General features: G+C 43.7%; 1 protein-coding gene across 3 annotated transcripts in view; it reads left to right on the top strand.

The window, feature by feature from the left end:
- The first annotated feature begins 3870 nt into the window (after positions 1-3870).
- Positions 3871-26652, top strand: part of LOC130291113 (carbonic anhydrase-like) — a 43729-nt gene continuing 20947 nt past the window's right edge. Inside the window, exon 1 of one of the 3 annotated variants that reach the window (XM_056539535.1) lies at positions 3871-3939. The gene's annotated coding sequence lies outside the window, so the exon portion shown is untranslated. Of the gene's footprint in view, positions 3940-4129; positions 4237-26652 lie in introns of those variants that run through there. The other 2 variants (XM_056539536.1, XM_056539538.1) reach the window with 2 other exon arrangements.

The following is a 26652-nucleotide window of genomic DNA, read 5'->3' as shown; positions in this document are numbered from 1 at the left end:
AGTGTTATTTGAGCGTGTTTGGGTCAAGTCCCTTCTGGAACCCTTGAAGAAATTGTAGGACTTAAGAGACAAGTTTTTCAGTTGCCCAAGCATTATAGATATTCTACACTCTGGAGTACACTTTGAGAGTGCCATGGAAGCCATGATAGTGACTACCATCTTGGATGTAAGATCTTTTCTTAACAATGGTGACCACTCAGACTTCAAACTGTTAACTCTTGAGATAGTAGACTTTGAGATAGAGGTAGTCTCCAGCATTCTCCTCATAAGATCTCTAACATGAGAGGAAAGAACCTGTTTTTCTGATACAGGAAGGAATCTGACTGCCCAGCTAACAACACATAAAGCAGGTATGTACCAGATCGAAGATGGCACCAAACAGTGCAGCTGCAAAGAAATTTAGTGGCAACATAGCACACTACTGTGGTAAAGCATTCAAAATACTTAAACCGGGCGGCTGAAAATGATAGCGACATGTTATTCACCAAGCATTTGTACAAGCAGTACAATGATATCAGACAGGCTGTAAAAACAAGCTAGAGGAAAGGTAAAACATAGCCAACTACCCATGCAGTGGTAAAACTCCAAAATACTCACACAGAGTGACTGGAAATAACCTCGGCCAACATAAGCAGTATGATAGCGCCATGTTACTCACCACAACGGCGCAAAACAGCTGTGAAAAAGCAAGTTAGTAACAAAGTACCACACAACCTACTGCACAGCAGTGGTAAAAGCACATACTGTACTCACACAGAGTGGCTGAAGATAAAAAGTATGATAATGTCATGTCACTTACCAAGACAGCACCAAACAGTATAGCTGCTAAGAACAAGTTAGTGGCAAGGTACAGCAAAACCAGTGGCTGAACATATAAGGTATGATAGCGCCATTTTACTTACCATGATGGTGCCAACAGTGCAGCTATAAAGAACGAGTTAGTGGCAAGGTACCACACAACCAACTGCACAGCATCAATAAAGCATGCAATGTATTCGCCCAGAGCGGCTGAATATAGACAGCATGATGGTGCCCTGTTACTTACCAAGATGGCAGCAAACAGTGAGGCCGCAAAGAACAATTTAGTGGTAAGGTACCACACACCAACTGTACAGCAGTGGTAAGCATGCAAAGTACTCACACAAAGTGGGTGAATGTAAAAAAGCATGATGGTGCCATTTTACTTACCATGATGACGCCAAACAGTGCAGCTATAAAATTAAATTAGTGACACTGTACCTCACAGCCACATAATATCGCCATGTTACTTACCAAGATGCGTCAGAGCAGCAAAATGGCACCAAACAGTGTAGCTTGTATATAGAAGCATACTGATATACGGGAGGAACAGTCATGCCCTTGTGGCGATATAAGCTAATCATCCTGCAATACCAGGGCTCTGCCGTGGCTAAAAAGGGAATATGCTCTTATAAGCCCACATGGGCCTATTGCTATGGTCTGGATCCCCCACAAGACCTATAAGGCAGAAAAACACCAGATGGGCCATGGTCTCCCCACAGCCAAACACAACTGTATAATACAATTGATATTTTGGTGGACAACAAGTGTCAGCAAGACCAGGACTTTCCCTTATGGCCAAATATCTCTAAGAAAAGAAATATAATTCAAATAAAATCCTCTCCCAAATAGGAATAGAGCAAGTGAGCAAACACAGATGGTGGAGGGAGGATAGTGCCGCCTTCTGAATCTATAACCATCTGAGCCTATAACCATAGCAAAAAGTCTGTTGTATCAGACTGGACAGGAGGTGACAGCAGATCATGTCCAGTTCTCACACACATCTGATTGAGTTACATAGGTTAAAGGGGTACTCCGGTGCTTAGACATCTTATCCCCTATCCAAAGGATTGGGGATAAGATGCCTGATCGCGGGAGTCCCGCCGCTGGGGACCCCCGTGATCTTGCACGCAGCACCCCGTTTGTAATCAGTCCCATGAGCGTGTTCGCTCCGGGTCTGATTACTGTCGATCACGCCCCCTCCCGTAGGCTTGCATTGAGCGTTGGAGCGTGACGTCACACGGGGGCGGAGGCGTGACGTCACACGCCGTCGGCCCTGTGGTCGCCGGTAATCATACTTGGAGCGAACACGCTCCGCGGACTGATTACAAACGGGATGCCGCATGCAAGATCACGGGGGTCCCCAGCGGTGGGACTCCCGGGATCAGGCATCTTAACCCCTATCCTTTGGATAGGGAATAAGATGTGTAAGCACCGGAGTACCCCTTTAAGTTTATACTTGCTTTTCCTTTGCTGTGCAGACTGGATATCTGCAAAAGGGAGAGGTAAGTTAATGCTCGGTGTAATACACACACAATAATCATATAGGGGGAATTTACCATTAGTGGTAGAAGCTTTTTCTTTTCTATATATATCGCAAATTTTTGCGCAGTGAGTTATTTTGCATCTTTTTTGATAGGGCAAAAAGCAAGTAGTCTATCTTTTTGGGTGTTGTGGAATGCATTTTGCAGTGGATACTAATTTATCATGTGCATTTTTTTTTGTTCAAACACGTTTGTTTTTTTTAACGCAAAAATACACCATCAAAAAGGACACATAGGAAAGTGTTCTACCGAGACAGCCGGGCGATGCAGGAGCCATCCCTCAACACTGCTAAACTACAACTACTCCCATCATGGGACAGTCTGTCCCATGATGGGAGTAGTTGTAGTACCGAAGCGCTGAGGGATGGCGCTTGCACATCCCCCGGCCACGGGACTATTTTGGTACAGTTAGGACTACTACTCCCATCATGGACAGACTCTGAGGGGCAGATCACACCGGGTCATTCTCCAGAGACCCGCTGCAATCCGCATTTATTAAGTTAACAAGCCGGCGGCACATGCAGCTCCACTGCGCTCCCCACCGGCTCCCGGTGGGGAATACTGTATACACTGTCACAATACATAATCCCTGCTGCCGGAATCTGGAGCTCTGATTGGTGAAAAGCTATTCACCAATCAGAGCTCCTGTCTCCCCAGAGTCTGTCCATGATGGGAGTATTAGTCCTAATTGTCCCAAAAGAGTGCAAAGGGGATGTGCAAGTGCCGTCCCTCAGCACTGCGGTACTACAACTACTCTTGCACATCCCCCGGCTGTGGAACTCTTTTGGGACAATAAGGACTACTACTCCCATCATGGACAGACTCTGTCCATGATGGAAGTTATAGTCCAGGGGCTGAAGGGCAGATCGCAGCAGGTCATTCTCCAGAGACCCACTGTGATGCACATTTATTAACTTTACAAGCCGGCGGCACATGCGGCTACACTGCGCTCCCCGCCAGCTCCAGGCACCTGTATACAGCTGTCATAATTCATAATCCCCGTGCCAGGAGACGGGAGCTCTGATTTTGAATAGCTATTCACCAATCAGAGCTCTGGTCTCCCGGAGGCAGGGATTATGAATTATGACAGCGTATACAGTATTCCCCCTTGGAGCCGGCGGGGTGCGCAGTGGAGCCGCCTGTGTCGCTGGCTTGTTAAATTAATAAATCAAAGCGGGTCTCTGCAGAATGACGTACTGAAAATTGCCCCTCAGCCCCTGGACTATAACTCCCATCATGGACGGAGTCTATCCATGATGGGAGTAGTAGTCCTAACTGTCCAAAAAAAGTCTCGGAGCCGGGGGATGTGCAAGTGCCATCCCTCAGCACTGTGGTACTACAACTACTCCCATCATGGGAGTAGTAGTCCAAGGGCTCACTCCTGAGACCCCCTGCGACCTTTCAAGCATCCACACGTTTATCAGGTGTAGGATGCCATTGTGGTACTTGTGACCGTCTGCAGGCATCCTCCATTGTATGCATATTATGCTGGGGATTGCCCATAGCAACCGACCACAAGTGCAGGAGCTCCACCCCAGTGTAGGTGCACAACTGCACCTGGGGTTGAGTATCTCTTGCCATTTCAGACCACGTCAATGTAAGCTGTTTAATGTCTAAAGTTTATACTAATACACCCTTTCTATCATACTGGGTAGCATTAAGGTTTCACCTGTGAGGTCGGCACTATATTATCCAACCATGGTGGGGCTCGTAGCCTGTCTCTCCCTCTCCCATTGCATGTGTGCTTAATTACACTGGAGTTAACCTGGGAGCAGTCTACAAGTTGGACCTAATGCTGCTGTAATTTGGTTCCTGGTTTTGCTTATTGTGCACAGGTAGGTTAGAGTTGGGTCCCATACCAGTGGAGAAACCTTGGCGCATTGTGCGGGCTCAGGTAAGTCCTTCATATAAGGATATACTGGCTAATGTCTCAATTTTACATCAGTTTTGAGGGTTAGTTACTGTCATTGTATACATCCACCACAGTAGTGAACCCATATTGTGGTCCACAAATGCAGGACCTCCACCTCAGTGTGAGTGGACAACTGTACTTGGGGTTGAGGATCGCCTGCCATTTTAGACCATGTCAATGTAGTTGTTTAAATTTCATGCATCCACACGTTTATCAGGTGTAGGATTCCATTGTGGTACTTGTGACCGTCTGCAGGCATCCTCCATTGTATGCATATTATGCTGGGGATCGCCCATAGCAACCGAAGACAAGTGCAGGAGCTCCACCCGAGCGAAGGTGCACAACTGCACCTGGGATTGAGTATCTCTTGCCATTATCAGACCATGTTAATGTAAGCTGTTTAACCCCTGCAACCTTTACTGCTCTGCCCCCTAGTGATGACCTCATTAGGGGTCAGAGCTACACAGTCCAGGCCTGACTCTGGTCTTATTATGCATTTTGCATAATGGGAACAGAGCCTTTCTGGCAGTGTGTTCCCAAACAGGGAGACTCCAGCTGTTGCTTAACTACAGCCCCCATGATGGGAGTTGTACAGGGTGGGCCATTTATATGGATACACCTTAATGGAATGGTTGGTGATATTAACTTCCTGTTTGTGGCACATTAGTATATGTGAGGAAGGGGGGGGGGGGAACTTCAAGATGGGTGGTGACCATGGCGGCCATTTTGAAGTTGGCCATTTTGAATCCAACTTTTGTTTTTTCAATAGGAAGAGGGTCATGTGACACATCAAACCTATTGGGAATTTCACAAGAAAAACAATGATGTGCTTGGTTTTAATGTAACTTTGTTCTTTCATGAGTTATTTACAAGTTTCTGACCACTTATAAAATGTGTTCAATGTGCTGCCCATTGTGTTGGATTGTCAATGCAACCCTCTTCTCCCACTCTTCACACACTGATAGCAACACCGCAGGAGAAATGCTAGCACAGGCTTCCAGTATCCGTAGTTTCAGGTGCCACATATCTCGTATCTTCACAGCATAGACAATTGCCTTCAGATGACCCCAAAGATAAGTCTAAGGGGGTCAAATTGTGAGACCTTGGGGGCCATTCAACTGGCCCACGACGACCAATCCACTTTCCAGGAAACTGTTCATCTAGGAATGCTCGGACCTCACACCCAAAATGTGGTGGTGCACCATCTTGCTATGGGTGTCAGGTCCGAGCATTCCTAGATGAACAGTTTCCTGGAAAGTGAATTGGTCGTGGTGGGCCAGTTTTATCTTTGGGGTCATCTAAAGGCAATTGTCTATGCTGTGAACATACAAGATGTGCAGCACCTGAAACTACGGACACAAGAAGCCTGTTCTAGCATTTCTCCTTGCTGTGAGAAGAGGATTGCATTGACAATCCAACACAATGGGCAGCACATTGAACACATTTTATAGGCCTAGGCGGTAACAGGCTGGCTTTATTTAGGTTGGGGAGGGCCAGTAACCATGGTCCTCGCCCAGCCTGGTAATGTTAGGCTGTTGCTGTTTGGTTTTCTGGCCGATACTGAAAATAGGGGGAACCCTATTTTTTTAATATATATTTTTATTAAATAAATTTAAAAAGTGTGTGGTTCCCCCTATTCTCGGTATCAGCCAGATACCAACCCAACAGCAACAGCCTGACGTTACCAGGGTGGGCGAGGACCATTATTACTGGACCTCCCCAGCCTAAATAATGCCAGCCTGTTACCGCGTAGGCCCAGGAGCACAATTTTTTTTATTTTATTTTTTTAGGATGCTCTGGGCCTGTTGGTACGGCTCTTCCCGACACCCCTGTGGCGGTGGGTACCAGGGTAATAATTGGGGGTTAGCGCTAGCTGATTTAGGGGGGTAACGCTAAGCCCCGGCTCAGTAATGGATTCTGTCTACAAGACTGCTTCCACTACTAAGCCTGAAAATTCAATTATAAAAAACACGACACATTAAATAAATAAAAAATGTCAAACAAACACTCCCCCACAGCCTTTAACCCTTTTATTGACATATAAAAAACGCTGATCATTGTTGCAATGCACTGAATCTGACGTAGTGCTCCGCATTCATGTATATGAAATGAGAAGAAAAGGAAAAAAAAAAAGTTAGTACATTTTTTGTGCTCTCTCCTGGGGTGTTCCTAAACAGGGAGTGTCCAATTGTTGACGTCTGCCTACTGTATCCTTTATATACAGTAATCTATAGACAGCTGTATATACAGGATAGCGCACAAAGACTTAACCCCGATCTGATCAGCAGCAACGTGGGTTAACTTTTTCCTTGCTGGGCTCCTTTATAGTATACATGGGTACACTATGCACCCCTCTATACTATACAGCTGGCGGAGGTGAGTAGTGATGCTCTGCACCCTGTATATGTATATGCTATACATCACTCCTTACCTCCTCACACTCTGGGGACCAGCTGTGGCAGTTTTTCTGGCATTTTTGCTGGTGGACAAAAAACCTCAATGGAATCCAGAGCCTCAAAGCAATAGAACAAAATCCCTGTGTCCACTTTTACTGTAAGGTGCAGCTCAGGTGTACAAATAGAACTGTGTGGAGATTTAGAACTTTGCACAAAATTTAGCATGTGCCTTGCACAAGTATGGTGGATTTGGTGCAATTGCACCAAATTTAGACCAACCAAAACAATCTACAAAAAGCTTCTACCTACACCAACATTGATAAATTTCCCTGTCACGCACCTGAATGCGGGTGATCTGGAACAGGATGTGGATCCTTAACCAGAGTACCTGATGACTCGGACCATATCGGGGAGTGGAGTCTAAGGTGCCGCTGGTCTTCACCAGAGCCAGCCGCAAAGCAGGATGGATTTGCTGCAGCAGGCGACACCCAGGTCGCTACCCCCAAAACGGCTCGACCACACAGGTAACTAGGCAAGGCGAGGTACAGGAGGATGAGACAGAGGCGCAGTCAACATAGCAGGTCAAGGCAGGTGGCAAAGGTTCGTAGTCAAAAAACGTAGCAAGGAAGTCTGGTAACACGGGTAGGCAAAACAGGCAATAGGAACGCTTTCTCTTAGGCAAAGGGCACTTAAGATCCGGCAGGGGGGTGTTGGAGGTGCAGGAACTTATAATGTGGTGTCAGGTGCAAAGAGTAATTATGGGCGCACTGGCCCTTAAAATTTCAGAGCTCCATTTGAGTTACAGTGGCAGCAGAGAGAGGTAAAAAACGGGCTGAGATTCGCATGCAGGCGCGTCCCGCGAAGCAAATCCCAGCCCCACCGACAGACAGGGACCCTGGGACACTGCGCTCACGGCCGGAGCACAGCGCGTGACATTCCCCCATAGTGATGGTACATGGAGAGTAAACTGTTATATACACACACAATAACTATGTAGTGATGGTATATGTAGAGCAAACTGTTATACACACTGCTCAAAAAATAAAGGGAACAGTAAGATAACACATCCTAGATCTGAATGAATGACCTAATCGTATGAAATATTTTTGTCTTTATATAGTTGAATGAGCTGACAACAAAATCACACAAAAATGATCAATGGAAATCAAATTTATCAACCCATGGAGGTCTGGATATGGAGTCACACTCAAAATCACAGTGGAAAACCACACTACAGGCTGATCCAACTTTGATGTAATGTCCTTTTAAAACAAGTCAAAATGAAGCTCAGTAGTGTGTGTGTGTGTGTGTGTGTGTGTGTGTGTGTGTGTGTGTGGCCTCCACATGCCTGGGGGGTACATTCACATGGTAGGGGGGACAAACCTCCAGCTGTCGCAAAACTACAACTCCCAGAATGCTGTCGGTGTATGCAGGGGGTTGTAGTTATGCAACAGCTGGTTGCAAAACAGAGTTTGTTACTTAACTCAGTGTTTCGCAACCAGTGTGCCTCCAGATGTTGCAAAGCTACAACTCCTAGAATGTATGGTCTGCCAGTGCATGCTGGGAGTTGTAGTTTGCAACAGCTGGAGGCACACTGGTTGTGAAACACTGAGTTAGGTGACACACAATGTTTCCCAACAAGTGTGCTTCCAGTTGTTGGAAAACTACAACTCCCAGCATACCCAGACACCTGAAGGGCATGTTGGGAGTTGTAGTTATGCAACAATTGGAGAACAGTTTGGAGACCACTTTATAGTGGTGTCCAAACTATAGCCCTGCAGATGTTGCAAAACTTCAACTCCCAGCATGCCTGGACTGTCTGGGCATGCTTAGAGTTGTAGTTTTGCAACATCTAGAAGGGCACAGTTTGGAGATCACTGCACAGTGGTCTCCAAACTGTGGCCCTCCGGATGTTCCAAAACTACAACTTCCAGCATGCCCAGACAGCCAAAGGCTGTCTGGGCATGCTTCGAATTGTAGATTTGGAACACCTAGACGCAGCAGTGACACCGCCACTGGATCCACTTGCCTGCGCCGGTCCCTCTCTGCCTGCGCCGGTGATCAGGTAACTACCGCCGGTTCCCCCGCCATGCTGGCCCCCGCAGCCATCGCCGCCATCTTCCCCTGCTCTGCCCGGACTTCCAGGTGGGCAGAGCAGGGGAAATTAACTGTCACCCACCAAGACCCACCCCTGCCACCTCGCTCTTATTCTTCAGGATGATTAGGTTTCTGACAGCTCCGATCATCCCTATTTTCCGGGCGATTGGTTCAGCCTGTAATCGCCACAAATCGCCGACTGAATTGATCGGCGATTTGCGGCGATCATCGACATATGGGGGGGGGATGGTCTTACGACCAGCCCCCCCCCCTCCCCAGGCATTTGCACGGGATGCCGGCTAAATGATTTCAGGAGGCATCCTGTTCCGGTCCCCGCCCGGTGCAAAGTAGGGACCGAAATTCCCACGGGCGTACAGGTACACCCTGGGTCCTTAAGTACCAGGGAGCCAGGACGTAGCTGTACGTCCTAGGTCCTTAAGGGGTTAAGTTTTTCCTTTTATGTTTGTGAGCAGTGTATATACATACAATAACCATGTATTGATGGTATATAAAGAGAAAACTGTTATATACACACACACAATAACTATGTAGTGATGGTATATGGAGAGCAAGAAAACACTGGCTACTAAAGATAACTACTATGGCTCCAAACCCAGTAAGATACACACAGAGGCCTGCGCCACCATCTAAAGTAATCCTCCAACTCAGAAAACTTATTTAGATGGTTAGAACAGCTGTCCTAGGTAAACACCAGGTATTGGCTGGCTAAGGGGGGAGATGGCTGACCGGAGGAAACCATGCGGTATATGCCTGGAAGGAGACGACTGACCGGAGGAAACCATGCGGTATATAAATGCCAGAACGTAGCATTGGAGAGGGGAGGGGAACACCCTCTCCTACCCTGTAGAAGAGAGAAAATACATGTGGGTGTTCTGTTCAGGGGGTTATACCCTATTCTAGCATGTCGTTGGTCAATTAATTAACTAGTCTCTTTGTTTACTGCTAGTTAACCCTCTTCTACCCGGGTAGTAGTCAGAGACGTATACCCCATCCGTGTGCTGCCTTAGGACGATAACAAATAACTTTTTTAATTGGCTTCCATTGAAAAAAATATATATATAAATTTTTTGTTTTATTGAAACAATAAAAAAAACTACCGATAATATGGTTAGACAGTCAATACATAAGAAATTATGGCAGGATAATCTTAATACAATACACATCTGTATGTATCGAAGATCAGTCCAAATGCAGAGGTGCAAGCGCTACACAGGTTAGACCGGCAACAGCAGCAATAAATAAAACATGAAAAATTAAACATACAGAGATATGAAGAACCAAAATCTCCGTCCATTCTGACCTGCCAATAGCATAGAACAACATGACAAGACATGGATCATGTCTCCAAGCTGCCTAGAGAGTATAGAAAATGCACCAGAACACAATAAAAGTGAGAAGAGCATACATTAAATATACCATGGATATGGGCACTTAAGGAATTAAGGCGCGCAAACTCCGTACCTCAGCAGGTGTACATTGGTGTTCTTCTCTTACTCAATCACCCCACACACAATAAAATGTATCCGGACATTTCCTATTCCTTTAAACAATTTGCATAAACGGGAGAGTTGAGCTGACCAGCTTCTTCCATTTAGAGCACGTCAGACGTCTGGGATCCGTCCAATGAAGAGCCACAGTCTTGCGAGCCAGGAAAAGAGATTCTCTGAGTAGGACACACATAGGATGGGGCCACACCTCCTCATCCAGGACACCAACCAGGCAAAGAAGGGGATCACGGAGGGGGATGGCCAAGAGCTGCAGAACTTCCGTCCAAAACTGCACAATATACATCCAGTCCCACATAAGGTGCCAGAAGTCCACTCTGGGAGCATGACAATGTTTTGTTAGTTTTTCTGCTGTATACCTCTTGCCACTAGGGGTCTCCCTTCTTGGCCAAAACACATTGGGGGAGATTTATCAAAGGATTTAGACTGGTTTTTCCTGTCTAAATTTGTCTCACAGAAAGTCACAGTCTAAATATGTGCGACTTTTGCTCTAGAGGATTTTTAGAACATGATGCATTCTAGTCTATTTTAGACGGAAATGCATTGGTGCTGAATTTATCAAGTGTGACTTTTGTGCGACAAGTCGCATCTGCCCAAAATACGCTGAAATGTCAGACCATGTTGGAGCAGGTCTAAATGCAGTTTAAGCTGTAGACCCTGAAGTCTGAGCACAGAATTTATCAAGGGCTGTGAAACCTTTGATAAATTAGGAGCACAATAGACAGGAGACTACCATACGCTGGTCTATAAGCATACCCAGAATAGACTAGATTAGTAAATGTCCCCCATTACGTCTGTTCACAATCTCAGATTTTGGTCTCTTGCTTGTAATGGCAAAAGTCCAAACTCAGGAAGTGTTTCTTTGCACTGAGCTTGATTGACAGCTGCAAAGAGCCTCGCTGAAAGCAGCTGCACAGACTAAAATCTGAACAGAGCCTCACTGAAAGAAGCACAGACTGAAAGCTGCTGCACAGAGTTTGAGGTCTTCTATTCATCATGATGCTGCAATGATGTGAGGGCAGAAGTGGTCCCCCAGCAGGCTTCAGTGATGTCATGCCTGCTGAGAAACGCCCACTTTCTTCTGCTGGAAGATTTTACTATGTGAGCAAGAATAAAGGTAAGATACACAGCTTTTTAAAGCTTTGAACTTTTTTCTAAACTTCTAAGAGAAATAAATAGATAGTGGCACTAGCAACACACATATTCAAACACCTCTTAGGACCCCAGGAACAGCTGAGAGAGTCTCTGTTCTGACCCCCGGTGGTGCTAGGACAGAGAATCAGACATCAGTATACAATGTTGAAACAAAAAGAAAACATAGCCTGCACTCACCGCACAGTACGGGTCTCGCGGCCTAGGACTCCGGACCTCCTCGGTAACGTGGGACTTGCAGCAACTGCTGACAGCGCTCAGAAAACAGGCAACTGCCGGCGGTTTCGTGTTACAATCAACGCTTCTTCCGGACGGACATTTTAGCGCCGCAGTGTCCCATTGATTTCAATGTATTTCTGCAGTGCTGTTCACACGGCAGAATCTCCGGAACTTCAGATTCTGGCATCCACAGAAAGAATAGTCAAGTCTAATCTTATCTGTGGAGTCCACAAGGAAATGCATTGCCATCTATGAGACTGTGCATTTCAGAGCAGTCCTAGCGCCCATCAGTTAGTCAAATGTGCAGAATGTCCGCATCTGTTTTTCGTGTGGACATTCTGCACATTTTTTGCCAGTGTAATCCTAGCCTCACAGTCAAATCAGTTATATTCCAAGTGATCATCTGAACTCAGAATCAAATCAGTCAATTATCTCAAATCTCATAGAAGCAGAAAAATGAAACTGATGGTGTCCTGATAAACCACCCAATGTTCACCACAGGGACTTGTCAGACTTAGTTCACACCTCGGAATTTCTGTGCGGAATTCTGCTAGGAAACTCAACTGCAGCAAAGTCCCGTTAAGTTCAATGGGTTTCTGCTGCACTGTGCACACGACGGAATTTCCTTGCCAGATGTTACCGGCGTTGAAATTCTGAATTTCATGTCCAGAAATAATTAACCTGCCCATTAGATGGCACATTCCCGTGCCGTCCTAGTGCCGGTATGTTATGCCAACACCTGTTAAATGCCTGTTAACGAAAGTTAAACAGGTTTGTAAATGACTTCTATTAAAAAATCGTAATCCTACCAGTACTGATCAGCTGCTGTATGCTCCACAGGAAGTTGTATAGTTATTTTCTGCCTGACTACAGTGCTCTCTGCTGCCACCTCTGTCCATGTCAGGAACTGCCCAGAGTAGGAGCAAATACCCATAGCAAACATATCCTGCTATGGACAGAGATTTCAACAGAGAGCACTGTGGTCTGACTGAAAAGAACTATACAACTTCCTGTGAAGAATACAGCAGCTAAGTTCTTGAAGGGTTAAGATTATTTAATAAAAGTAATTTACAAATCTGTTTAATTTTCTGGCACCAGTTGATTTGAAAAAAATAGTTTTCCACCGGAGTACCCCTTTAAACATAGATGTGAACACAAACTACCCTGCTCAGTGCTGGTTTCAGGATGTCCTGCCTTTGCTGAAGCTTGCTCCCTAACTTGTAATGCAGTGTTTCCCAACCCAGTCCTCAAGGCACACCAACAGTCCAGGATTTTAATTTTTCCCTGTTCTATTCCAATGGAGTAACTGAAAAAACCCGGAATGTTGGTGTGCCTTGAGGACTGGGTTGGGAATCTGCACAGGAAAATCTCCGCACACATGTAACAGATCCCCAGATTTTCTCAATAGCTAAAGGCTGGAATAAGACTTCACACACTTCATTGCGTTTTTTTGACTTTTCACTGTGTTAATGCCATCACGAGAGGTGTAAGTCTTTCCATGTTTTTCTCTGTGTAAGCTCTACTCCTAGTATCGGCATACAAATATTGATGCAAAATACTGACTAAGGGTACATTCACATCACGATTTTGCAATATGGTTTTGTATCAGTTTTTTTTTTCCCCCAAAACGGGAAACAAAAAAACTGATAAGACCGTATGCAAAATTGTGCATTATAAAAACTGTATACGGAATATTCATGTGGAATTCCGCACTGACCTTCTGCTGTGTAAACATCCCCTCAGACCTTGACGATCAAAACTTTGATTTGTCTATATGCAGTATTTTTTTTTTTTTTCATGACTACCCATTTAAAGGGGTACTCCACTGGCCAACGTTCGGAAGTACAAAACGCTGTTTTCGAGCTGCGGGGGTCGGCCACACCCCTTGTGACATCATGGCCATGCCCCCTCAATGCAAGTCTGTGGGAGGGGGCATGAAGGCTGTCACATTTACTTCCGAACGCTGGCCAGCGGAGTACCCCTTTAAGACACCAAAAGTAAATATATCAAACAGGAATCAAACAGTGAAATTAATGGGGTACAGTGCTGTATGCCTAAACTGCGGTGTCCAGGCACCCTCCAAGGGGTTTCCAGGATTAGGCTTGATTTTATGTCCACAAAACAGCATTTTTCTCTAGTGGTATTGATGCTCAGCCCATTCACAACCTTTTCTCTAATTCTGTAATCTAAATTTGTATTATGTCATCACACGCCATTCTCCCATAACATACCAACTGTCTCCGCAGCATTCTGTATGCCTTCCTCCTACGTTGTTTGTCATCCTTCATCTTAGCTGCCACCTTTAGAATGGATTTTACCCATGGTGGCACCCTATTAAGAATTAAGAAAAAAAAAAAGGTTAAATGGGCACTGTCAGATACAAAAACTTTTGATATGTTGTAAAGCATGTATAACCAATAGGTTTTGCAATTGCTTTCATTTGAAAATTTTCTGTATTTCATATTGGAAAAGCCAGTCAAACAACTGCCCCCCTGCCTGCTTGGACACATACTAGTCCTGATGTGTCCATGCATCATCACCTATGTCATGGACTCACTTCCTTGATTGACAGCTGTGAGCGCAGGGCTCACAGCTGGAGGGAAAATCCTCCCACTGTCAGCTTGTGTCCCACTACTGTCAGTGAGGACAAGCTGGGAGGGGGCGGAGACCTGCACAGTGAGGCCACGCCCCCTCCCTTTGAGAGGAATTCAGACTAGTGAGCTAAATTAAAAGTGTAATAAAATAAAGGTGCTAGACACATAAAAATGTGATGTACATGGTCAGGATTAGGTACTGAGCGATATATAAAAACATTTTTTGTTGGATCTGACGGGTACGCTTTAAGTACACATGCTGCACAAATCCACTGAGTCTATGAATTTTACCAAAGATTTCTTAATTCGCCCTAATGTGGAATGTAATGTCTTCTGAAATGCCTAGTAGTGTGCATGGTCTACACCAGAGTTTGTCAACGTGTGTGCCTCCAGCTTTGCAAAACCACAACTGGTTGGGAAACACGGGTCTACACCTCCTGCTGCATACGGTACGTCGTATCCATACTGGGTATTTGTAAAAGTATATAAATACGTATACTCATACATAGTTTAATGAGCCTATAGGCAATAGATCTGAAAATTGGAGAGGTGTATACCCCTCGCTGCTGAGGATCGCGATCTGGCGCTGCAGGGTGGCTGTCGGCCCGGTTGTCTCGGCGGCGCCAGCAGGCTGGCGCCGCCGAGACGACCGGGCCCGACAGCCACCCTGCAGCGCCAGATCGCGATCCTCACAGCGAGGGGTATACACCTCTCCAATTTTCAGACTGCCAGACCGCCATCTTTGATGACCGGGACCAGGACGCTAGGCTGCCGCAGGGATTTCTACTGAGGATTTATATCCTTATATGCGTATCGCAGTGTTGTGCCTGCAGCACAACACTGAAAGGTGAGTGTAATACCTCACCATCTGTCAGATACCACAAATCATTGTATATATTTTATATATACAGCGTCTGAACTATTTGGGAACATCTACACTTAGAGCCTTTTTTCTGTTCTGTTCTCCTTTTTTTACATGTACTCCTATAGCCAATAGATGCCCCACTAACTACCTATAGGGTGGCTTCCATAGGAAATACAGTATATGTCGGGGGTCTTCCAAACATTTACCTTTGGACAGTGCAAAATGCATTGTGAATAAAGACAAGGGAATGTTCAGACAAGCTAACGAAGCCCAGTTTTTGACGTGGAAAAGACGCCAATTTCTGTGTCAAAATCAGTCACCTAAGAAAACTCCTCTCCTTTTGCTTTCTATGAGAGCTAGGGAAATGCTCAAAAGACTCCCACTCAAGTCAATAGAAGCTTCAGGGCTGACCTTTGACCCCCCCCCCCCCCCCCCAATGGTGCTTCTTATGACTAAGGTTGTAATTCTGTAAGTGGGGGGCCGAGTAATTCACAGTCTGACTTACACATTGCGAAATAAAAAATTCAAAAGCCTTGCTGCATCTCCTTTCTTCTATATTTATCAATGTATTTGACACAGTTTTTTTGGCCCGTTACTCTAAAATAACATTTTATTTGCTGTGTGACCTTTTAACCATGTCAGGTTGTAAAAGCAGAGTGAAAAGTGGCCAAGGCTTTACTGCTTGGGCTGGATATAGAGGCATTAATTAAAGGGGTATTCCGAGTATCAGATCACCCAGAGGGGTCCAATCGCTGGGAAAAACCTGCAATCTCAAAAAAAGTGACCTGTGTTTGTTTTGACCAGATCGGTGAGCCGCTGTTCTATTGATCCTTTATGGGAGCCGGCGGAGATAGAGATCTACTCTGTGAGTAGTGGATAAGTGATTTAACTTGGAATACTCCTTTTAAGGCTAGGTTTCCAGTTGTTGTTGTGGGGTGTGTGTGTGTGTGTGTGTGTGTGTGTGTTTTTTTATTTTTTTTATTTTTTTTTACTTGAAAGATTGCTAGAAAACTTATTTTCCCTGCGTTTTTTTTTCTGTCATTTTTATCTTTTTGTGGAAATTGCATTTTTTGCCCCTTTGGCAGTTTCCCTGCAGGCGTTTTTTAAGAATTTTGTTGGGTACCAAAAAATAAATAAAAAATAATGCAGTAGGGATGGAAAAATTGTAGGTGACGAAATTTTATATTTTTAAAAACCAAATTTTTCATTTTTTATTGCGATCGTGCTTTCATAATATGGAGAAACGGGTGGCAGCTCTCCACTCCCCGGCCCGGCACTGTACTTGGTTGTGATGTGAAGTTCTCTTCACATCACAGATTCACATTTGGTTGGCCGGCATCATCTAACAAAATAAAGTTGAAAAGTAGTAAAAATCACACACACACACACACTTCATAAAACACATTATTAAAATAAATTTTTAATTAAGTTTCACAAAATGAATTAAAAAATATATATTTTTACAATTACATGGCCCCTTTTTCCCTTTTTAATATTGTCGGCTACGTTTTTATGTCCCTGCCTGCTCACATAAATTGGTCCCTGATTTAAAAATGTATAAAGATTTTGTTCTAAAAACCATAAATTTCGTTACCTACAATTTTTTTCCATCCCTAATGGATTTTTTTTTTTTTTTTTTTTTTTTTAAATGGTAACCTACAAAATTTATTTAAAAAAATTAAATAAACTTCATCCTTTTTTTTTTTTTTTTTTTTTTTGTATCACCTAAGTAAAAAAAAAAAAAATTATAAAAACCGCATGCAAAAATGTTAAAACCCACATGGATTTTTTTTTTTTTTTTGGCGTCTTTTCACTCCCATAGACTTTTATTCTAAAGATTTTCCCCAAAAAAACGCCAAAGTCTCAACATGAGGTAGTTTTTCAAAAACTGCCAGGGAGCCTAAAATTGCAAAAAAAACGACAAAAGGATAAAAAAAAAACGCCAAACTGAAAAACGCCAAGTGGGAAACACTGTAAGGGTGCGTTCACACGGAGTAATTCAAGAGGAATATACTCGAGTAATTCCCCTTGAATTCTCCGCTTAGAAATGATTAACTTCTACTTTGCCATTGACTTCAATGTATTTTACTCTGCACTGTTCACACTGCGTAAATTCTGTTCGCGGAATTCCGCCGCGGACTTCCGTTCCGCTAGAAGAAAGAACATGTTCATTCTTCTTGGGGAATACGCGAGCAGAAGTCCATTGAAGTCAATGGTAAACATTTCTCTGATTGAAATCGTTTCGGCACGGAATTTGCGTGAAATTCGCGTGGAAATTCCACACGAAAATAAATAAAAAGGGAAATTCCAATTGGTGGTTGTAGTCCAGCAAAAAAAAAAAAAGTTTTCTCCTATATTGCGCGCAGAAAATTCACACGATTTTCGCACAAATTTTGCGCATAATTAACGCGGAGGAAACAGTTTTTTTTTTTTTTTTTTTTTGCTGAACTACAACCACCAATTTGAATTTCCCTTTGAATTTTTTTTCGTGTGGAATTTCTCACAAATTCCGTGCCGAAACGATTTCAAGCACAAAAATGTCTACCAATGACTTCAATGGACTTCTGTTCGCGTATTCCCCAAGAAGAATGAACGTGTTCTTTCTTCTAGCGGAACGGATTTCCGTGGCGGGATTCCGCGAGCGGTATTTACACAGTGTGAACAGTTCAGAGTAAAATACATTGAAGTCAATGGCAAAGCAGATGTTAATTATTTCTAAGCGGAGAATTCAAGAGGAATTCTTCTTGAATTAATGCACCTTTACAGTGTTTCCTAACCAGGGTGCCTCCAGCTGTTGCACCTTTACAGTGTTTCCTAACCAGGGTGCCTCCAGCTGTTGCACCTTTTACAGTGTTTCCTAACCAGGGTGCCGCCAGCTGTTGCACCTTTTACAGTTTTTCCCAACCAGGGTGCCGCCAGCTGTTGCAAAACTACAACTCCCAGCATGCCCGGACAGCCAAAGGCTGTCCGGGCATGCTGGGAGTTGTAGTTTTGCAACAGCTGGAGGCACCCTGGTTGGGAAAAACTGGTCTATTATAACAGGACTCAAAGGTGCACAGTGCAAAATCTGTAACAGGGTCCCTACCTATACTGCTTCATGTATAGTCTCCTCAGATAGGAAAGAGAGACCTCATGGGCCCTGCAGGTCCTAGGCCCGGGTGCAGCTGCACCCTCTGCACCTCTTATAGTTACGCCCCTGCATAAAGACATGTTGGGGGTGTGGAAGAACGTGACTGGGCCGCACAGAGCCCCGACCTCAACCCTCTCCAACATCAGTGTCCGACCTCCCACATGGATGAAAGGGCAAAAATCCCCACAGATACTCAACAACATCTTGTAGAAAGTCTTCCCAGAAGAGGGGCTGCCCTAATAACAGTGTGGGGGAGGGGACCAACTCCATATTATTTCCTATGGGTGTCCTAAAAGCTCATGGAGCTGTTATTAAGGAAGGGGCCCAATACTTTTGTTCAGATAGTGTTTACATACAGATAAATATAGTCTTGGTGGACTGAATGATTTAATAGCAGTTTTTACTGAACATATATATGCACCTATATATATATATATATATATATATATATATATATCATTAAGCAGCACTTATATATGCACATACACACACACATATATATATATATATATATATTGTCATTTGAGCAGCACAGCACTTATATATATATATATATATATGCACCTATATGTGTCATTTGAGCAGCACAGCACTTATACGTATATATGCACCTATATATATATATATGTCATTTGAGCAGCACATCACTTATATATATATGCACCTATATATGTCATTTGAGCAGCACAGCACTTTTTGCAATTGCACTCATTTCCCAGCAGTTTACATGGTGTGAATAGAGGAATAAGAGGTGTATGTGACTAGTTAACCCTGCATGTGCCTGTACATTACGAGTAGTAGATGTTACATGTGTATTTTCTTCCTATACATCACTTACATGTATCCATTGCACTGTACAAGGACACTGCTGCACCAAACTCACCCAAAGTCCTGACATGACTGTGCAATTCTGTCCTCCATGTTTCCTGCTGCACAGCAGTCTCTAAGGAAGCTTCCCCCTTCTCTTAATCTTCAATATTTCCCCAATATATTAACCCTGTCACTTCCAGAGATGTCTGGTACCTTCTCTCCCAAGGAGACACAGTAACCTCTATGGCCGCGCACATGTGCAAAGATGTTACTGGCAGACACGGACTAGCGCCACTAGGGGGAGCTCCTTACACGCAGACATAATACAGTAAGCACGTACGTCAGGGGAGACTGTACAGAACAGACTACATGCAGTTGAGCTCCCTCTAGGGGCAAACAGAATTTTATCAATACATTTTATGGCTGTGACAGGAAAGCGGACATTTGGCGCCCTATTAGGCCTCTATCCAGCTGGAGGGACTTTACTAAGCTTTTTGTGCCTGCTTTTTGGTGCATTTTGCACAACTTTTTTCTGTCTTTGATCAATGTATGATGTATCAATTATTAGCACCATTTTGTGCTACTTTTCACCATGCTCGTAATTTTTTGGTTTAAAAAAAAAAAAAAAGGGGGGTGTGGTTTAATGCTTTAAAGTGGTACTCCACTACCCCAGTGTCCAGAACATTTAGTTCTGAATGCTGGGTACAGGCTGCGGGGGTCATGACGTCACCCCACGCCCCCTCAATGCAAGTCTATGGGAGGGGGCGTGACGAATGTCACCCTACCTCCCATAGACTTGCATTGAGGGGGTGTAACGTCACGTTGCATCACGACCCCTGCACCCAGCGTTCTGAACTAAATGTTCTGTACTCTGGGGCAGTGGAGTACCCCTTTAATGCTTGTGGCTTTTTATACGCTATAGGGGGAACTCATTAACTGGCGTGCACCTGCAGAATCTCATGCACAGTGTGATTTGGTTTTGCGTCTTGACGTGCGCCAACATTTTCATCTAATTTTGCTCCATTTTTATGTTGTCTGCACCAGCTTTGTCATTTTTCTTGTGCGCCTCCAGGAGGCATGGTTAGCAGATCCACTGGTTGCAATTAATTTATCACTTGCGCAAAAATAATTTTTGCACAAAAGTATTTCAGTGACTAGCTGGCGTAGGAATGTGTGTGAGCTTTTCACCCTTTTTTGCACTCTAGGGACTTCCCGTCAGTTACGCAAATTTATGAAGTGAAGTGCACAACATAATAAATTTTGCACAGTAACTGGGAAAACCACACAGTTGCACAGGAGGTTTTACATTTAGCAAAAATCTGCACTAATATAATTTGCGCTCAGTTGCAGCTGACACCACTGTGTTTCCACTTATTTTTTAATGGCACAAAAAATGCGTTTTATTTCTGGGGTTTTTTTGTCTTTGAGTGGAAATTGCATTTTAGCCCCTTTTGATGTTTTTCAAAATTTGTTGGGTACCAAAAAAATAAAAAAAATAAAAAAAAATGCAGTAGGGATGGAAAAATTTATTTAACGAAATGTATATTTTTCATAACAAAATTTTAATTTTTAAACAGGGATCAATTTATGTTTGGGCAGGGAACTAAGAATGTAGCTGACAATAATAAAAATGTAGAAAGGGGCCATTTAAATGTAAAAATACTATATTTTTAACCCCTTAAGGACTTTTATTTTTACATTTTCGTTTTTTTCTCCTCGCCTTCTAAAAATTATTATAACTCTTATATTTTCATCCACAGACTAGTATGAGGGCTTGTTTTTTGCGCGACCAGTTGTCCTTTGTAATGACATCACTTATTTTACCATAAAATGTATGGTGCAACAAAAAAAATACTATTTGCGTGGGGAAATTGATAAGAAAACCGCAATTTTTCTAATTTTGGAAGGTTTCGTTTTCATGCTGTACACTTTATGGTAAAATAAACCTGTTTTCTTCTGTGCATCAATATGATTAAAATGATACCCATGATTACATACTTTTCTATTATTATACAGCTTTTTTTTTTTTTTTTAAATTAGTGCGTTTAAAATCCCTCTATTTTGCCAACCTATAACTTTTTCATTTTTCCGTATAAGCAGCAGTACGAGGGCTCAATTTTTGCGCCCTCATCTGTACTTTTTTTTTATACCACATTTGCATATATAAAACTTTTAATACATTTTTTTTTTTTTATCCATTTTATTTGGAATAAAATGTTATAAAAAAAAGCAGCAATTTTGGACTTTTTAATTTTATTTTTTACGTTCACGTCGTTCACCATACGGGATAATTAACATTATATTTTAATAGTTTGGATATTTACACACACGGCAATGCCAAATGTTTTATAAAAATATTTTTTTACACTTTTTGGGGGTAAAATGGGGAAAAACTGACAATTTACATTTTTATTGGGGGAGGGGAGTTTAAAATTTTATTTTTTTTTTAACTTTTATTTTTTCACCTTAGTCCCCATAGGGGACTATTTATAGCAATCATTCGATTTCTAATACTGTTCAGTGCTATGCATAGGGCATAGCACTTAGTGTTATCGGTCATCTTCTTCTCTGGTCTGCTCGATCGCAGACCAGAGCAGAAGACCCATGGAAGGTAGCGGAGGCAGGTGAGGGGACCTCCGTCTGCCATTCTGGATGATCGAATCTGTATTGATCACGGCATCTGAGTAGTTAATGGCGACATCCATGCGATCGCGGATGTCCGCCATTACCGGCGGGTCCTTGGCCTCTATCAGCAGCCGGGACCTGCTGCGCATGACCCGAGCATCGCTCCGATGCTCGCGGTTATGTATAGGATGTAAATGTACGTCTAGGTGCATTAAGTACCACTGCACCAGGACGTACATTTACGTCCTGTGTCGTTAAGGGGTTATTAGTAGTCTTTTAATAATGTGTTTAATAAAGTGTGTGTGTGTCACTCTTCATTTTTTTTTTTTTTTTTTTTTACATCTTTTAGGTAGTACTACTACTCCCAGCATGTTCCATGCTTGGAGTAGTACCTGTACTAAAAGATCGCCCCGAGTGTCACTCCTGACACCCGATTGCGATCGTCCATAATATAGCAGAAATGCGGAGCGGCTCTATACAGCGCTCGCATCTCTGCACTGTACTCCGGCCGCCCAATGATGTTCAAAAAATTTACATCACTCATTCATATTTTCCGCCCAGAGTGGTGATTGGCTGGATGGTGGCAGCCAATCACTGCTCTCAGCGGGAAATATGAATCTGGCCAGAGTATAGTGCAGAGATGCAGAGGGCAGGAGAAAGCCGCTCCGTATCTCAGAAGGATGAAGAACAATTGCAGCGGGTGTAAGGAGTAAAAACCCGTTGTGATCTGTCCTTAACTGCAGGTACTACTGCTCCCAACATGTAGCACACTCTTCTCCATGCTGGGAACTGCAGTACCTGCATTAATAGACATTGCAGTGGGTGGCATTTCTGACACCTGTTGCGATCTGTCTATTAATGCAGTAACAACAGCTCACAGCATAGAGCAGGGTGTGCTCCATGTTTCGAGCAGTAGTACCTGCAGTTAAGGAAAGATCACAGCGGATGTCACTCCTGACACCCGCTGCAATCGTCCTGTATAATGTATAGATGCGTGTGGCCGCTCTTCTATGGTCCCCTGCATTGCTGTATATATACACCTATTCATATTTCCTGCAGAGAGCTGTGATTGGCTGGATGGTTCCAGCCAATCACAGCTCTCTGCGGGAAATATGAATAGGTATATATACGACAGTGCAGGGGACCATAGAAGAGCGGCCGGCCGCATCTATACATTTATACAGGAGGATCACAATGCGTGTGACACTTGGGGCAATCTGTCAATTAGAACAGGTACTACTACTCCCATCATGGGACAGTGTTTTCCATGCTGGGAGAAGTAGTACTACCTAAAAAATTTGTAAAAATAAATAAATAAAAAAAAATAATAAAAAAACACATTATTAAAATACATTACTAATAAAAAGTTTAACAAAATTAATTGACAAATATATATTAACCCCTTAAGGACCCAGCCATTTTACACCTCAGGACCCGGCCTTTTTTTGCACATCTGACCACTGTCACTTTAAACATTAATAACTCTGGAATGCTTTTAGTTATCATTCTGATTCCGAGATTGTTGTTTCGTGACATATTCTACTTTAACATAGTGATAAAATTTTGTGGTAACTTGCATCCTTTCTTGGTGAAAAATCCCCAAATTTTATGAAAAATTTGAAAATTTTGCATTTTTCTAACTTTGAAGCTCTCTGCTTGTAAGGAAAATGGATATTCCAAATAATTTATTTTTTTATTCACATATACAATATGTCTACTTTGTGTTTGCATCATAAAATTGACGTGTTTTTACTTTTGGAAGACACCAGAGGGCTTCAAAGTTCAGCAGCAATTTTCCAATTTTTCACAAAATTTCCAAACTCACAATTTTTCATGGACCAGTTCAGGTTTGAAGTGGATTTGAAGGGTCTTCATTTTAGAAATACCCCACAAATGACCCCATTATAAAAACTGCACCCCCAAAGTATTCAAAATGACATTCAGTCCGCGTTTTAACCCTTTAGGTGTTTCACAGGAATAGCAGCAAAGTGAAGGAGAAAATTCACAATCTCCATTTTTTACACTCTCATGTTCTTGTAGACCCAATTTTTGAATTTTTACAAGGGGAAAAAGGAGAAAATGTATACTTATATTTGTAGCCCAATTTCTCTCGAGTAGGCACATACCTCATATGTCTATGTAAAGTGTTCGGCGGGCGCAATAGAGGGCTCAGAAACAAAGGAGCGACAAGGGGATTTTGGAGAGTACGTTTTTTTGAAATGGTTTTTGGGGGGCATGTTGCATTTAGGAAGCCCCTATGGTGCCAGAACAGAAAAAATCCCCCACATGGCATACCATTTTGGAAACTAGACCCCTTGAGGTACGTAACAAGGAATAAAGTGAGCCGTAATACCCCACAGGTGTTTCACGACTTTTGCATATGTAAAAAAATAAAAATAAAATTTCACTAAAATGTGTGTTTCCCCCCAAATTTCACATTTTTGCAAGGGTTAATAGCAGAAAATACCCCGCAAACATTGTAACCCCATCTCTTCTGAGTATGAAGGTACCCCATAAGTTGACCTGAGGTGTACTATGGGTGAACTACAATGCTCAGAAGAGAAGGAGTCATATTTGGCTTTTTGAGAGCAAATTTTGCTCGGGGGGCATGTCGCATTTAGGAAGCCCCTATGGTGCCAGGACAGCAAAAAAAAACCACATGGCATACCATTTTGGAAACTAGACCCCTCGGGGAACGTAACAAGAAATAAAGTGAGCCTTAATACCCCACAGGGGTTTCACGACTTTTGCATACGTAAAAAAAAAAAATAAAAAAAAATCACTAAAAGGTGTGTTTCCCCCCCAAATTTCACATTTTTGCAAGGGTTAATTGCAGAAAATACCCCCCAAAATTTGTAACCACATCTCTTCTGAGTATGGAGGTACCCCAAAAGTTGACCTGAAGTGCACTACGGGCGAACTACAATGCTCAGAAGAGAAGGAGTCATATTTGGCTTTTTGAGAGCAAATTTTGCTCGGGGGGCATGTCGCATTTAGGAAGCCCATATGGTGCCAGGACAGCAAAATAACCCCCACATGGCATACCATTTTGGAAACTATACCCCTTGAGGAATGTAAGAAGGCGTAAAGTGAGCATTTACCCCCCACTGGTGTCTGTCATATCTTTGGAACAGTGGGCTGTACAACATTTTTAATTTGCACAGCCCACTCTTCCAAAGATCTGTCAGACACCAGTGGGGTGTAAATTCTCACTGCACCCCTCATTACATTCCGTGAGGGGTGTAGTTTCCAAAATGGGGTCACATGTGGTTTTTTTTTTTTTGCGTTTGTCAAAACCGCTGTAACAATCAGCCACCCCTGTGCAAATCACCTCAAATGTACATGGCGCACTCTCCCTTCTGGGCCTTGTTGTGCGCCCCCAGAGCACTTTGCGCCCACATATGGGGTATCTCCGTACTCGGGAGAAATTGCGTTACAAATTTTGGGGGGCTTTTTTCCCCTTTACCTCTTGTCAAAATGAAAAGTATAGGGCAACACCAGCATGTTAGTGTAAAAAGTTTATTTTTTTTACACTAACATGCTGGTGTAGACCCCAACTTCACCTTTTCATAAGGGGTGAAAGGAGAAAAAGACCCCCAAGATTTGTTAGTCAATTTCTCCCGAGTACGGCGATACCCCATATGTGACCCTAAACTGTTGCCTTGAAATACGACAGGGCTCCAAAGTGAGAGCGCCCTGCGCATTTGAGGCCTGAATTAGGGATTTGCATAGGGGTGGACATAGGGGTATTCTACGCCAGTGATTCCCAAACAGGGTGCCTCCAGCTGTTGCAAAACTCCCAGCATGCCTGGACAGTCAACGGCTGTCCGGCAATACTGGGAGTTGTTGTTTTGCAACAGCTGGAGGCTCCATTTTGGAAAGAGTGGCGTACCAGACGTTTTTAATTTTTATTGGGGAGGGAGGGGGGCTGTGTAGGGGTATGTGTATATGTAGTGTTTTTTACTTTTTATTTTGTGTAAGTGTAGTGTAGTGTTTTTAGGGTACAGTCGCACGGGCGGGGGGGTTACAGCGAGTTTGAGCTGCCGCGCAAAATTTGCTGCATTGCAAACTTGCAGCCCGATACTCACTGTAAGCCGCCTGCCCATGTGAGTGTACCCTGTACATTCACAGGGGGGACCTTCAGCTGTTGCAAAACTACTACTCCCAGCATGCCTGAGAATGTTTGGGAGTTGTGGTTTTGCAACAGCTGGAGGCACACGGGTTGGGAAACACTGAGTTAGGAAACAATGTTTCCCAACCAGTGTGCCTCCAGCTGTTGCAAAACCACAACTCCCAAACATTCTCAGGCATGCTGGGAGTAGTAGTTCGGCAACATCTTTAGAGCCAGATGTTGCCGAACTACAACTCCCAGCATGCTTGGAGTTGTAGTTTTGCAACATCTGGAGGACTAGTTTGCAGACCACTAATACAGTGTTTCCCAATCTGTGCCCTTCCAGATGTTGCAAAACTACAACCCCCAGTATGCCAAAACTGTCCAGGCATGCTGGGAGTTGTAGTTTTGCAACATCTGAAGGGCCAGATGTTACAGCACTACAACTCCCAGCATGCCTGGACAGTAAGGGCATGCTGAGGATGTGTAGTTTTGCAACATCTAGAAGGGCACAGTGGTCCAAAAACTGTGGACCTCCAGATGTTGCAAAACTGCAACTCCCAGCATGCCAGACGCCAAGGGCTGTCTGGGCATGCTGGGAGTTGTAGTTTACAAGTTCCTATTACAGCAATGCATGTCGCTTTACGGCGACGTGCATTGCTGTAAAGGGCCCGACCGCGGCTGAAGAGGAACTCACCTGTCGCCGCCGCCGCCATCTTCCTCGTCTGGATCCGGGTCTTCAGGGACGAGGTAAGTACCGGGGCCGGTCCCCAGCACTCCCCCGCCGCGTCCTCCCGTCCTCTCCGGACTTTCAGGGGCCGGGCAGGACGGGAGGAAGTAACCGCCCCCCCCTCCTGCGATTGGTCGGTTAAC

The sequence above is a fragment of the Hyla sarda genome, chromosome 9 (genome assembly GCF_029499605.1).
Source record: "Hyla sarda isolate aHylSar1 chromosome 9, aHylSar1.hap1, whole genome shotgun sequence".
In the NCBI taxonomy this organism is placed as follows: Eukaryota; Metazoa; Chordata; class Amphibia; order Anura; family Hylidae; genus Hyla; species Hyla sarda.
Note: the sequence above shows the minus strand (reverse complement) of the source record. Positions and strands in the feature narration are given on the sequence as shown.